Below are 15,000 nucleotides of genomic sequence, written 5' to 3'. Positions count from 1 at the left end.
ATATTTTAAGAAGAGTAACAACAATAAATATCTCCTATATAAACTATAAAAACTTTAACAAAACAAGAGGAAGAGAAATAAGATAGGAGAGTGTGCTCGAGTGTACCCTCAAGCAAGAGAACTCTCTTCTTGCACAGTAATCGCTTCCCTTAACCCTGATATCGCTATAAAGATCAACTAATGCATTTATGTATGTGTTAAACATAGGAGAGAGAGAGAGAGAGAGAGAGAGAGAGAGAGCAAACATTCAGTTTACACGACATTCGGCAAAATTAACCTTTTTTCTGCTAGTTTCTTGATTCCGTATGCTGTTGTTCTCTTAATGCTAAGCTCAGTAACAATGATGATAAAATCTTCGTTCGCATCGTTTTATCAATTAGTCTTGGCTTATCCTCCTGGGAAATTTGATTACAAGGGAGAGACATGGTGTCTTCGAACGCTAATAAGATAATGACTGCAGATTCTAAAGAAAAATAATGTAAGCCCCTCCCAGGTAATCCCACCCCCTTTGTTTCACAATGCGAAAAATAATTTTGTTTAATTGTCGGATTATTTACTTGAACTGTCAGAGAGTTGTTAGATTGATCTGTGATTCGATTTTCATGGTCGTTAGGAAATTGTTTAGTCTAACTTATTATCATTTAGTCGTAGAGGATGTTTAAACTGGCTTCATTTCGTACGAGTGTTTGACGGTGTCCAACTGACACTATTTTTCACATGAGTCCTTTAAGAAGCTTATATTTGTTTTCTGATTTTGAATTCTGCTCTTATTCATGTAAATGTGTCTTTATAGAACACAAAATTCAATAATAAGGATGATGATAGTGAGGATGGTGATAATAATTATATCTGTCTTTATTTTTTTGTTGTAAGACTTAAGCACAGGAAATAACTTGCTTTTATCCATTTGCATAACGTGGTTATTCTTCCTTTGAAACCCAGACGCGTTTCTGAGAAATTAGATTTTCCTTTTGAAAATGAGATAGTTTATAGAAAACGTTATTTACATAGATTCATCACTTCAAATTAAGATTCCTTCTCCGAGTAATTAGATTTCTTCAAACTTAGGGGAGCGATTTTCTTTAAAGGAACTAATGTGTAGCGATTAGCATATGTTCATTATTTTGATGTTTATATATACTGAAGTTAAGAAATTACATTTGGGAAAAGCATTTATCATTAAACATTTACTTCAAGTTAATGTAAATGTTCAATTATTCAAGTTATATGTGTGTACCGTAGAACTTGTCAACATTTATTATTTTTAGTTTTATTCATTATTCATTGAAATTTGGAAACAAATTCGCCTGAAATTACATATAAAAATCAGACTATATATCAGTTTAGTAAGATCGGTGTTACTGTACTGATATGAGTAATGGTATGACAATGAAACAATCTCCAATAGATTTAGTAGATTCGAGAACAAAGCCCTCAGAAGGATATTTGGAGTTAAATGCCAGGACAGGATTAGAAATGAAGCTATAAGAGAGATTACTCGAGTGCCATATGTGGAGGAGATCATGATGAGGGGTAGATGGAGATGGTTTGGGCATGCTCTTCGCACTCCCCAAGAGAGATTAGTTCGCCAAACGTTCAGCGGGGCAATAATTTATGTGTATTTGTATTCATCTATGCGGTTTTCACTACCATTTCTGACTGAAAATTACACAAGACCTTTAACTTATCAATAAATAAAAAAAAACTTAAAAGTGGGAATTTTCTCTCTCTCTCTCTCTCTCTCTCTCTCTCTCTCTCTCTCTCTCTCTCTCTGGATGCCCAATGCTCCTTTGTTCATACCGAGATACATAATGGTGTTTAGAATGCTAAAAAACTATCTCCCCTAAAAATTAGAGGTCTGAATAAAATAACGGAGTCCATTCCCATTCCAGAAGGTATAGAACATTCCAGCCCTGCTGGGTGTCGCTCATTCCTACTCCATTCCAGACGTAGGTCCAAATTGTGCGAATATGGAATGATTTTGGAAGCTCTTTCGGCAGTGAACGTTCTGGAATGCTGGCGAATATCTACCGAATATTTACATATAATTTTATCAATAGCTTATGGAACTCATTGACATCTGGGCTCCAAATGCTGTGGTATTGTCGTTGATGTTGATAGTTGTGTGATCAACACCTTAAAATTTCCCTTGGTTTATACGTATACGGGGATACATATATGTGTACAGTATATCTTTAGTTGTTTATATATATATATATATATATGCGTGTATATGTATGTACTGATCTATATATTTAAATATATATATATATATATATATATGTATATATATATATATATATGTGTATATATATATATATATGTGTATATATATATATATATACACACACATATATATATATATATATATATATATTTATATACATATTATATATATATATATATATATAGATATATATATATATATATATGTGTGTGTGTGTGTGTGTGTGTGTGTGCAGAGAGAGAGAGAGAGAGAGAGAGAGAGAGAGAGAGAGAGAGTTAACCGAAATTATGTAATTACTACATAGTTAATTGGATCAGAGTTAATTTTAGTGTATAAAATATTGGAATAAGATTTCAGTGTCCGCAAATCTGCATTCGTTACTCTGTCAAAAGTTTTAAAGCCATTAAGTATTAAAGAAGTAACTACTACATTAGTCACTTTATAAGAATAGAATTGTTATTAATGACTTCAGAGTTACAAGGAGTTACGAGGATTTTGGATGTCCCAAAGACTTTTTAATCCGTCGGCGGAGGGTCCATTTGCTCTTTAGTAGAGCGATTTAGTTTAAGCATTTAGAGTCTTCTTATGATCTTGTCTAAATTATTCTTGAACTCGTTTACTGTGTTACTGTTTACTATATCCACGGAAATGTATTCCAAGTATTTGATATTTTGTATGTATAGCAATTTCCACATATTTGGTGCTGTATCTTTTCAATTCCAGTTTGTACCCGTTGCCTCTGGATGGATTTGTGCTAAGCATGAATAGATTGCTGTAATCTACATTTGATATTCCTTCAAGAATTTTGAAAGCCTTTATTAATCGTCCCCTTAGTCGTCAAGTTTGTAGATCAGAGAAGCTCAAACGTTCCATCCTTCGTCTATATGAAAATTACCTTAGTGTTGGAACTAGTTTGGTGGCCCTAGCTTGTACTGCTTCCTGTCCTTCTATATCCTTCTGAATACCTGGAGTCCAGAATTGGACTCCGTATTCTAGATGGGGCCTTACTATTGATGTGTACAGCTGTAGTACTGTGTTTATTTTTTATTTGAATTGTCTCTTTCTGTAACCTATTAGTTTTTATGCTTTCTTTTCAGCTTTTATGCTCTATATGGTGAACTTCAAATCCTTACTGATAATAAGTACCGAGATCTTTCTCCTGGTCCACACTTTCTATTTCATTACCTAGCAGTGAGTAATCTGATTGTGGGTTACTATAACTTATATGCATGACTTTGCATTTCCCACAGTTGAAAGGCATTTGCCATTTTCTGGACCATTCTCGTAGCTTCATTAGATCCTCTCATAAGGCTTCTACGTCTTACGAGTTCGCAGCATTTGCCTAGTTTAATATCGTCGGCAAATTTGGCTATTGTACTAGTTAACCCTAAATCTGTGTCGTTAATGTAGATCAGAAATAGCAAGGACGGATCCTTGAGGTACTTTGCTTGTAAAAGCTGCCCACTCTGATGCTTCTTAGTTGATTAGAACTCTCTGTTTTCTGTTTGTTAGCCAATCTTCGATCCATTCAGCTGGCTCGCCAATGATCCCAGGTGCTCTAATTTTGATCATTAATTTTTTGTGAGGAACTTTGTCGAAGGCCTTTTGAAAGTCTAGGTATATGATGTCTATTGCCCTGTTTTTTGCCGCGAATGCTAAACATGTTCTGGAAAAATTCCAAAAGATTTGTTACACAACATCTCTTTTGTCTAAAATTTAAATCCATGTTGGCTGTCTATCAGAAGATTGTTTTTCTCTTATGTGTTCTACTATTGAATCGATTATAATTAATTCAAATATTTTGCAAGGCAAAGAAGTTAGACGCACAGGTCTGTAGTTGCCAGGTTCTTCTTTTGGTCCCTTCTTGTAGATTGAAGGAACATTGCCTAGTTTCCATCCTTGTGTTGCCTTTCTTTCGTTGACTGTCTTTCGTAACATTTTGTTAAATTGTGGGGTTATCTCTTTTTCCAGTTCTATAATCTCTTTTGGATGAATATCATCTGGACCTGGTGCCGTAGACTTATTGAGTCATTTTCTTTTTGACATTATTCATTGTAAATGTAAATGTATAGAATGGTATTGGATAGCTGGTTCGGGGAGTTCCGCTGCTTCTTCCCTAGTGAATACTGTTGTGAAATATGCATTCATCAGTTTGGCTTTTTCCACATTATTTGTTATAAGATTTCCCTCTGAGTCTCTTAATGGGCTAATGTTGTTTTTGACTGGCTTTCTACTGTTTTCTTATGCAAAAATTTCTTTTGGGTTTTCTTTAGTAGCTGATGCCACTCTTTTCTCTTCATTGATCTTGCATTTGTAACTAAATTAGTTTTATGTACTTTTCGGCTTAACTTTTTGTGCTCTGAAATTTCATGAATTGAAGGCTGTGGACCCATTGATTTGTTTCCTGTCTCTGCTTCTTATTGCATTGTATATTTGTTTGTTGAACCACTTCGGTTGTGGAGTTCCATTTGGTAAATTTATATAATAGAGAGAGAGAGAGAGAGAGAGAGAGAGAGAGAGAGAGAGAGAGAGAGAGAGAGAATCCAAACCCTCAACTTTCTAGGATCTTCCTTAAGTCGCATCCAAGTCAGTGCCCTCTTTTCCAGACTGAGCTTGGTCCATCACAAGCAGGTTTTGGAAAAGAATCATATATTTACGTCCTCCATTCACGGAGAAGTCATGGCGGTGACTTTCAAAAGACCAAGAAAGTCTTTCTCTTAACTCAGTGTCTGATGTCTCAGTCGATTCCTTCCCTGAGGGAAGCAGCTTATGAGATTCAAGTCCGTCTCGTTTTCTTTGGCTAAAGATGTCCTGGTTTTGTTTCAAATGGTAAATTGATTTTCGCAGAAGGTAGAATAAATCAAGATTAAGAATAATCCTTGCATGGTTCAAGTCTTTAATTAGTTTTATTTATAAATCCAGTTTGCTGTTTTCTTTAAGGATATATAATTTCAAATAGAAATGGTAAATAAAACTTGGGATAGTTTCGGATATGTTATATTCTTGTCCTTTAATAAATTAATCTTTTATTCGATCATATTAGGATATATGTATTAGAAAAAATGTTGCTCTTATTTATATTATTTCTAACGGAGGAAGGTGATAATTTTTATGATAATTGGAAATTGATGTTGCAATGTTTAGAATTTCATTTTAATTCATAAAATGATTAATTGCATAAAAATAAATAAAAAAGGTGTCCCACTGCAAAAATATAACTAATCTTTGTTGCCTGATAAATTTCAGGTGTGACTTTAGTTAGCAAACATGCTTTCCTCCCGGGGTAATTTTTGCGGTTTTGTGTGAAATAACAAATTAAGTTTGATTTCAAAATTGCAGATTTTCCTTTTTCAAAGTACAGAACTCTATTGAGAATCGAAAATGGTGATTAATTAAAAGAATAGTATAATATTTTTTATTGTGAAGTATATCCCTTTTGGTGCCGTTATAGTATGTGGCCTACCTTTCGAGTGTGGCCTACGGAATTTTGTCTCTGATATAGTATGTGGCCTACATACTGTTATTACGAATATTGATCATGTAAGTACACATGGATTTCAGTATTTAACTATGTAGTTAATGTTAATGTTGTGTAAGGGGGGGGGTGTCCGGTGGGGGGGGGCCGCAGGCCCCCCCCCCCCCCGGGTAAGGACACGGCTTTTAGCATAGGTTAGGTGGGTTTTTTAAGTTAGCTTCTCCCGTCGTACTCGTAGGTAAGGACACGGCTTTTAGCATAAGGGGGGGGGGGGTCCGGTTGGGCGCAGCCCCCCCGGGTAAGGACACGGCTTTTAGCATAGGTTAGGTGGGTTTTTTAAGTTAGCTTCTCCCGTCGTACTCGTAGGTAAGGACACGGCTTTTAGCATAAGGGGGGGAGGGGTCCGGTGGGGCGCAGCCCCCCCGGGTAAGGACACGGCTTTTAGCATAGGTTAGGTGGGTTTTTTAAGTTAGCTTCTCCCGTCGTACTCGTAGGTAAGGACACGGCTTTTAGCATAAGGGGGGGAGGGGTCCGGTTGGGCGCAGCCCCCCCGGGTAAGGACACGGCTTTTAGCATAGGTTAGGTGGGTTTTTTAAGTTAGCTTCTCTCGTCGTACTCGTAGGTAAGGACACGGCTTTTAGCATAAGGGGGGGGGGGTCCGGGGGGCGCAGCCCCCCCGGGTAAGGACACGGCTTTTAGCATAGGTTAGGTGGGTTTTTTAAGTTAGCTTCTCCCGTCGTACTCGTAGGTAAGGACACGGCTTTTAGCATAAGGGGGGGGAGGGGTCCGGTTGGGCGCAGCCCCCCCGGGTAAGGACACGGCTTTTAGCATAGGTTAGGTGGGTTTTTTAAGTTAGCTTCTCCCGTCGTACTCGTAGGTAAGGACACGGCTTTTAGCATAAGGGGGGGGGGTCCGGTTGGGCGCAGCCCCCCCGGGTAAGGACACGGCTTTTAGCATAGGTTAGGTGGGTTTTTTAAGTTAGCTTCTCCCGTCGTACTCGTAGGTAAGGACACGGCTTTTAGCATAAGGGGGGGAGGGGTCCGGTGGGGCGCAGCCCCCCCGGGTAAGGACACGGCTTTTAGCATAGGTTAGGTGGGTTTTTTAAGTTAGCTTCTCCCGTCGTACTCGTAGGTAAGGACACGGCTTTTAGCATAAGGGGGGGAGGGGTCCGGTTGGGCGCAGCCCCCCCGGGTAAGGACACGGCTTTTAGCATAGGTTAGGTGGGTTTTTTAAGTTAGCTTCTCTCGTCGTACTCGTAGGTAAGGACACGGCTTTTAGCATAAGGGGGGGGGGGTCCGGGGGGGCTGCGCCCCCCCGGGTAAGGACACGGCTTTTAGCATAGGTTAGGTGGGTTTTTTAAGTTAGCTTCTCCCGTCGTACTCGTAGGTAAGGACACGGCTTTTAGCATAAGGGGGGGAGGGGTCCGGTTGGGCGCAGCCCCCCCGGGTAAGGACACGGCTTTTAGCATAGGTTAGGTGGGTTTTTTAAGTTAGCTTCTCCCGTCGTACTCGTAGGTAAGGACACGGCTTTTAGCATAAGGGGGGGAGGGGTCCGGTTGGGCGCAGCCCCCCCGGGTAAGGACACGGCTTTTAGCATAGGTTAGGTGGGTTTTTTAAGTTAGCTTCTCCCGTCGTACTCGTAGGTAAGGACACGGCTTTTAGCATAAGGGGGGGAGGGGTCCGGTTGGGCGCAGCCCCCCCGGGTAAGGACACGGCTTTTAGCATAGGTTAGGTGGGTTTTTTAAGTTAGCTTCTCCCGTCGTACTCGTAGGTAAGGACACTGCTTTTAGCATAAGGGGGGGAGGGGTCCGGTTGGGCGCAGCCCCCCCCGGGTAAGGACACGGCTTTTAGCATAGGTTAGGTGGGTTTTTTAAGTTAGCTTCTCCCGTCGTACTCGTAGGTAAGGACACGGCTTTTAGCATAAGGGGGGGAGGGGTCCGGTTGGGCGCAGCCCCCCCGGGTAAGGACACGGCTTTTAGCATAGGTTAGGTGGGTTTTTTAAGTTAGCTTCTCCCGTCGTACTCGTAGGTAAGGACACGGCTTTTAGCATAAGGTGGGGAGGGGTCCGGTGGGGCGCAGCCCCCCCGGGTAAGGACACGGCTTTTAGCATAGGTTAGGTGGGTTTTTTAAGTTAGCTTCTCCCGTCGTACTCGTAGGTAAGGACACGGCTTTTAGCATAAGGGGGGGAGGGGTCCGGTGGGGCGCAGCCCCCCCGGGTAAGGACACGGCTTTTAGCATAGGTTAGGTGGGTTTTTTAAGTTAGCTTCTCCCGTCGTACTCGTAGGTAAGGACACGGCTTTTAGCATAAGGGGGGGAGGGGTCCGGTGGGGCGCAGCCCCCCCGGGTAAGGACACGGCTTTTAGCATAGGTTAGGTGGGTTTTTTAAGTTAGCTTCTCCCGTCGTACTCGTAGGTAAGGACACGGCTTTAAGCATAGGGGGGGGGGGTCCGGGGGGCGCAGCCCCCCCCCCCCCCCCCCCCCCCCGGGTAAGGATACGGCTTTTAGCATAGGTTAGGTGGGTTTTTTAAGTTAGCTTCTCCCGTCATACTCGTAGGCAAGGAAACTGTTCTTTTAAAATTGTATTGTTAGATATTAAACAATTGTGAAAAATAATTGATTTCATTACATATATATACAAACTCTTCCTAAGGTAGGACACATTCAAACCGGCTTAGGTAGGACACATTCAAACCGGGTAGGCCACATACTAGAACAGATCCAAAAAGGTAGGCCACATACTAGAACAGATCCAAAAAGGTAGGCCACATACTAGAACAGATCCAAAAAGGTAGGCCACATACTATAACAGATCCAAAAAGGTAGGCCACATACTAGAACAGATCCAAAAAGGTAGGCCACATACTAGAACAGATCCAAAAAGGTAGGCCACATACTAGAACAGATCCAAAAAGGTAGGCCACATACTAGAACAGATCCAAAAAGGTAGGCCACATACTAGAACAGATCCAAAAAGGTAGGCCACATACTATAACAGATCCAAAAAAGTAGGCCACATACTATAACGGCACCTCCCTTTTTATTAAATATTTGATATAGATCATTTCTATTATTCCTGATTCCCTTAATTGATTACTTTAATTGGCTAAGTACTTTATATTGTTTACTTACTGTGAAGAAAATGGTATATGTAAAAAATAGCCTTAGTAGCACATTGCTGGCAATATCAGCCCATATACTCTATTATATTATGTACAATGAAGTTACATGATTGAATTCAATCATGTCTCTCTCTCTCTCTCTCTCTCTCTCTCTCTCTCTCTCTCTCTCTCTCCCCATATGTATGTAGCTAGGATTCGGGAGAAAGCTCGTAGTAAGAGTGATGAGCGCTCTTTGAATTTAGTCGTCTTTAAAATTCCGATGAAAATTGTATAAAATTGGACCTGTCATTAAGACATTTTTTAGGTCAAAATCTCGGAGCCAATCTAAATGTTAATTTTGGTGTGACCCTTTCTCCCCCCCCCCCCCCCCTCATGATGGATAAAGCGCCCACGCTCACATACTTGTTCACCCCATCCACTTTCCTTACAGCCTACACCATTAAGCGATTCGTGATAAGTTTTCAGGCTATTGGCTTTGCTTTCTCTCTTGTTCGAAGCTCTTCTCATTTCCATTTTGGTGCTCAAACTTTATTGACTATAAGATTTAGGGCGCTAATGATCGCCTAAAGTCTCTTGTTCTATGAATGTTTTACCTTCCCTCTTATCGTCGAAACACTGAGCATATCCTATGTCGTTATATTCAGGAAATTACATATTTCATCTATCAGACTGTATAAGGATAAGACTAAGATAAATATTCCTGTGAAAATCTTGTGAAAATCACCAAATGCCCGGTGACTTTGTGTTTGTAGCCTTATACCTTATATCTTTTATGTAAAAGAACTGAAATGGAGATTAGATACTAAGTCTTTGTGGCTGTGGGTAAGCATCTAAGTGGTATAGGTGAAAAGAAATGTATGATAGCTGATATTTGATTCAAGGAGATTAAAACTTATGATATTAAGGATACTGGAATGTAATAGATTATTAATCTGCACCAGGCTGGTTTTAGAGGACGTGAAGTGCTACGGGATTTGAATGTAAATATATATGCCAGAGATGGGGATGGATTTGTTGGTGGGTGGAGACCCTAGACAAGTTAAGAATGGTGAGAGTTTCGTAAGATGTGTTTGGAAAAAATATTTATTTATTGGAAAAACATTGTTTTTGAAGTTTACCTTGGAAAGGGAAAATAATGAGAAGAATTCCTTGAATTTTATGCTGATAAAAATTAGACGAAAGGGCAAACTAGTGGATGTAATAGAGATAAAGGATTGATTATATCTATTCCTTACATGTTTGGAGGAATTTTGAAGATAAAACTGATGATTCTTTTATTATTAAAGAAGCACTGGTGGAAGAAGTAAACGGTTGGAAAAAGTCCATATTGGGATTTTAGATCATGTGGGGAGTATTGCTGGATGTAAGTGATTAGGAAGAAAGAATATAATATTAGTTGGTGGAATAAGGAAATAAAGTGTTAAGTTGACAGTAAACAGGGTCTTGTTTGAGGTGTAATTACATGATGTGAGAAGAGGGCAGGTAGAGTTATACAAAAGGATGTATATCTGTGGCCAAGAGTAGAATAAGAAAATTCATGTAATAAAAACGGAAAATGTAATTGAGAAATTCAGTGAGTGTAAAATAATTTTTGGATAAGGTAAATGCAGAGAGAACGGCGTATGATATCAGAATAAAAGAATGATACTTAGAAATTATATTTGTTTTGTATGCCGTCAAGAGATTCTGTTTGTTTTGTATGCAGTCAGAGTTGATGGATAGAGCAATTTAAAGATTTGTGTAATGATGATGATGAAAGAGAGGGAGAAGGATGTAAGTCTTAAAAGGTTTACTCTGTTAGATTGAGAAATCCAGTAGAAAAGGTAGGCGAGGATGTAAAAAGTAGATTGAGAGGTTGAAGAAAGAAAAGATAACAGGATTTGAAAGTATTACAGTTGAAATAATTCAATATGGTAGTAGGAGTGGGATTATGTAGCTGACCATGGTATGTAAGGTATATCTGGAGAAGGAAAGGGTTAGAGTAGTACTTCCTTTGCTCAAGGGGAAGGAAATTGAGGCAACTATAACAATTATAGTCTCGTGAGAAGGTAAGATAGGTGGCTGAATGACGGAAAGGTGAAAGACAGTTTGGGTTTAGACAAGGAAGGGGGGGGGGGTGTCTGTCCATTCAGACACAGTTGTATTGCTATCGTATGGAGCCCTTTTTTTCTGGTGGAATAAATTAATGCCAATATAATTGTGTGTGCGTTTTTGTATCTTCATACTGTGTGTGTATGTATATATATATATATATATATATTTATATATATATGTGTGTATATATACTTGAGTTTATGCATATATATGTAAACATACACACACACACACATATATATATATATATATATTTATATATGTATATATATGTATGTATGTATGTATATATATATATATATATATAAAGAGAGAGAGAGAGAGAGAGAGAGAGAGAGAGAGAGAGAGATAGGGGGGGGGGTAGGTCTCAAAGTGCTGTTGAAAATGGCAAAGCTTACAACGTGAAAATTTCGTGCCATATCTCACGAGAGAGAAATTGGTCTGCCGGTGGAAATTTATGTCCAACTTATATATATTGCACCATTGTTTTGGACCAGAGAGAAAATGCAACGTTATTCGTTCCTTGGTGTCGTTACGGCGAGTTGAACTTTTATTCTCTAATTGCTTTGGTATTCCCTTGATTCTGATTATAGCCTTACCGGTTTAGAGAGGCGACCCTTACTCTTTCTATATTGGTGCAGCTCTCTTTTTCAAATTCCCTCACTTCTCTTTAATCTAAACTTTCCTGGATAAGATCACCTTTCCTTTTTTCTTCCCGGTTTCCCTAACTTTCTTTCTTGGCGTCTTCCTTATTCCTTTTTTTTTTTTTTTACCGTCGTCCTTGTCTTATGTATCTTTCTTTTCCTGTGTTTCATATCATATCTGTATCATTTCTTTCTTGGTGTCTTCTGAATCATTTTTCTCTTTAATCTAAACTTTCCAAGCTAAGATCACCTTTCTATTTTCTTCCCTTCCTTATCCTTCTTTCTGGACTTCTTCCCTATTCCTTTCCTACTGTCTTCCTTGTCTTTTGTATCTTTCTTTTCCTGTCTTTTATGTCCTATTTTTCTTATTGTCATCTGTATCATTTCGTTCTTCGTGTCTTCTGAATAATTTTTCATCGTTTTCCATATATTTTTTTCTTTAATTTTCAATAGCCTTATTCTTCGTCTTTGCTTTTTTTTATTCCTGATTCTGTATCATTTTAGTTTTCCATACCCTTATTCATCCTGTCTGTAATTTTCCTCCCATCTCTGTATCCCTTTTTCTTCCCGTCTGGTTTCGTGTTATCTCCTAGTTCTCGGTTTCCCTATTTTTATCTTGCCATGTTTATCCCTTTCTTTTCCAGTCTTCCATATCCTCTTTTTATTAACTTTTGAATTCGTTTTCTTCCCCGGCTTCCCTATCAATTACTCTTCCCTTCTTGGGTAACCTTTTCCTTCCTGTATTCTCTATCCCCATTTCTTTCTTCATCATCTATCCCTTAGTTCTTCAGTTTTCGTATGCCATTAATATTAACATTAACATTAGCGAATGCAATAATCTTAAAGCCAATGAAATTAACAATGATGAAATATGAAATGGAATAGAAAGTTGAAAACTCCATCAATTAAAAAAATTTGGTGATGTGATTGATAAAGAATTAAAACCTATTATACCTAATGCTACTAGCATTACAAATATTACTGTGTCTAATAAAGATAACAGTAATAAAAATTATGATGATAATTAGCAGATCTACCAAATATATATTTTTTTATAATCTTATATTTTAGCAGCAGTGGTACTTCAAACTATACTACGATGTACCCTAGCAATAATAATAAAATAAAGGAAGTTGGAGTTGCGACTTGAATTGTAACAGGCAGCAATGAATATTTCTCGAATTCATACACCGACCACAATTTAAATTGGCCCATGCAGCTGAATTGGATATGAACTGCTATCGTAAAATGCTATCACTTACGAAGTGCTATCACTCTGCAAGGGCTTATGGGCTTTGGTTGCCATTTGTTGCAGAATATCCAGGGGGGACAAGCCATCAATGCATTTGCAACTGGGATTTGTGGACGCGCTTTATTGGTCGTTGGCAACTCAATAGCCAGAAGTGTAAACAGGAATGGATCACGAACTGACCAAAGAGAGAAGTTCTCTCTCTCTCTCGTAGTTTCATCCCAATATTTTTCTTTTCATCCATGTTGAAATAAAATATATGCATTCAGTATATTCATATATATATATATATATATATATATTTATGTATATTTATATATATAAATATATTTATATATATTTATAAATATAAATATATTTGTGTTTCTATATAAATATAAATATATATATATATATATATATATATAATTATATATATATATATATATATATGTATACCTCCAGTGTATAAATATATATATATATATATATATATATATAATATATATATATATATACATACATACATACATATATCTGCCTTCCATAAACAAAATTTGACAGCACTATGTATGTCATATATCAATGTAAGGAACGTATTCAAAGTTGTGACGAAGTGTAAGTCTGAATGATAAACAGGTAGATAAATATAACATTGATATTGCATATTGATAAAAGCATTAATGGTAAAGCAGAGTAATATCTGGAAAATACTGCCAAAACGATGTCATACCAAGAACTGAAAGTTATATTTGATTAGACATATAAATAACATGTTTGCATATCTAAACCCCCCTTTTAGTTTTGCGCAGCCTGAGATGTTATTCACCGTTTCCCGTAATCAAATGAACAATATTCCACTCATTTTCACTCACGTTTTGTCTATTTGGACGTATATAAGTCGTCAAAAGAATGTGTTATGTCGTTATACGGCTGGAGTCCTTTGTAAAATATCCAAAGCACACTGCTTGGAACTCGCTGTCGTATAAAACTTTTATGTGGAATAAAAGGATTTAGTGTTTATTAGCCCCAGGAATCTATTGCAGTCACGTTTTAACTGTACTACTGGAAGGATATTAGAATTGAAATGGGAATCATTTCATCTTGCCTCATTCGTTATTATTATTATTATTATTATTTAGATGTGCCCAAACATACACACGCAACTCCCTCTCACCAGGGTATAACTACTCTTCCCCCTACCCGAGGGACGGGTAGGGGGACTTAGTGTGAACGGAAATATATGTGTATGTAGCCTTTATTATTGGTTTAGTTGACATTGTTGTCGCTTAATGTAAGAATGTGTAAATATGAGAATTTCTGCTTTAGTAAGACAGAATATCCTGGTCACGTTTGTATCATATGTTATAATTTATAAATATAAATACAGTGGTCTAGGAAACGTCAAGAAATAAGGTTGCTTAGTAAACGCAGTGACCGATGTTTGTGGCTCATATAATGAAGATTGGTGGTAGTGAGAAGTTGCAGAGCATTGTGAAAGTATCTAAGTTTCTTTACGGGAAGATAATTACAAATCAATTGGTCGGTGTCAAAATTGAGGGTACGGTACGAAGTTATGGTACGGTTTATTAACCAGTTATGAAGTACGGAAAACATTCCGTACCGTACCGTACCGTACCGTACCGTACTACCAGTCTTGTGTAACACCCAGTATCACCATCTCGGTTTTCTTAGAGTGGAGTAAAGGTGCAAGTCCACACCATAAACCGTAGATATTCAATAGGTTTAAGCTTCTGGTTTTTCTTTTTGCTCACCCAGCCAAGCAATGCCCCAACCCCCAAAATGTTAGATATGATCTGGCGAATAAAAGATAAAACATGATTTAGAGGATATAATATCTATAATTTTCACGTTAATAATATGTAAGCAGTAAAGAAACATAATATTAAACAACGTTGCAAAAGCGTATATATTGTGTTCATTAAAGGCAAAACATTTGCAGTATGAAAGCAGCTCTAGAGGGAAACTATATTATTTTATTACAGCAATGTAGGAGAACCTCCTTATTTTACTGCACTTGTCTTGATTTGTAATGAGAGAGAGAGAGAGAGAGAGAGAGAGAGAGAGAGAGAGGGGGGGGGGCAGCTTGGAGAGTAACTTTTTTCACAGACAGTGAGAGCAATGCTTGCCTGGACAGATGTTATTGCAACATTTAATATCATAGAGAATCTCTCTCTCTCTCTCTCCTCTCTC

The 15,000-nt window shown here is 38.0% G+C and overlaps 1 pseudogene; it reads left to right on the top strand.

Moving 5' to 3' along the window:
- LOC137623214 (uncharacterized) overlaps nt 1-15,000 on the top strand; it is a 273,465-nt pseudogene that overhangs the window by 727 nt on the left and 257,738 nt on the right.

The sequence above is a fragment of the Palaemon carinicauda genome, chromosome 30 (assembly GCF_036898095.1).
Source record: "Palaemon carinicauda isolate YSFRI2023 chromosome 30, ASM3689809v2, whole genome shotgun sequence".
NCBI lineage: Eukaryota > Metazoa > Arthropoda > Malacostraca > Decapoda > Palaemonidae > Palaemon > Palaemon carinicauda.
Note: the sequence above shows the minus strand (reverse complement) of the source record. Positions and strands in the feature narration are given on the sequence as shown.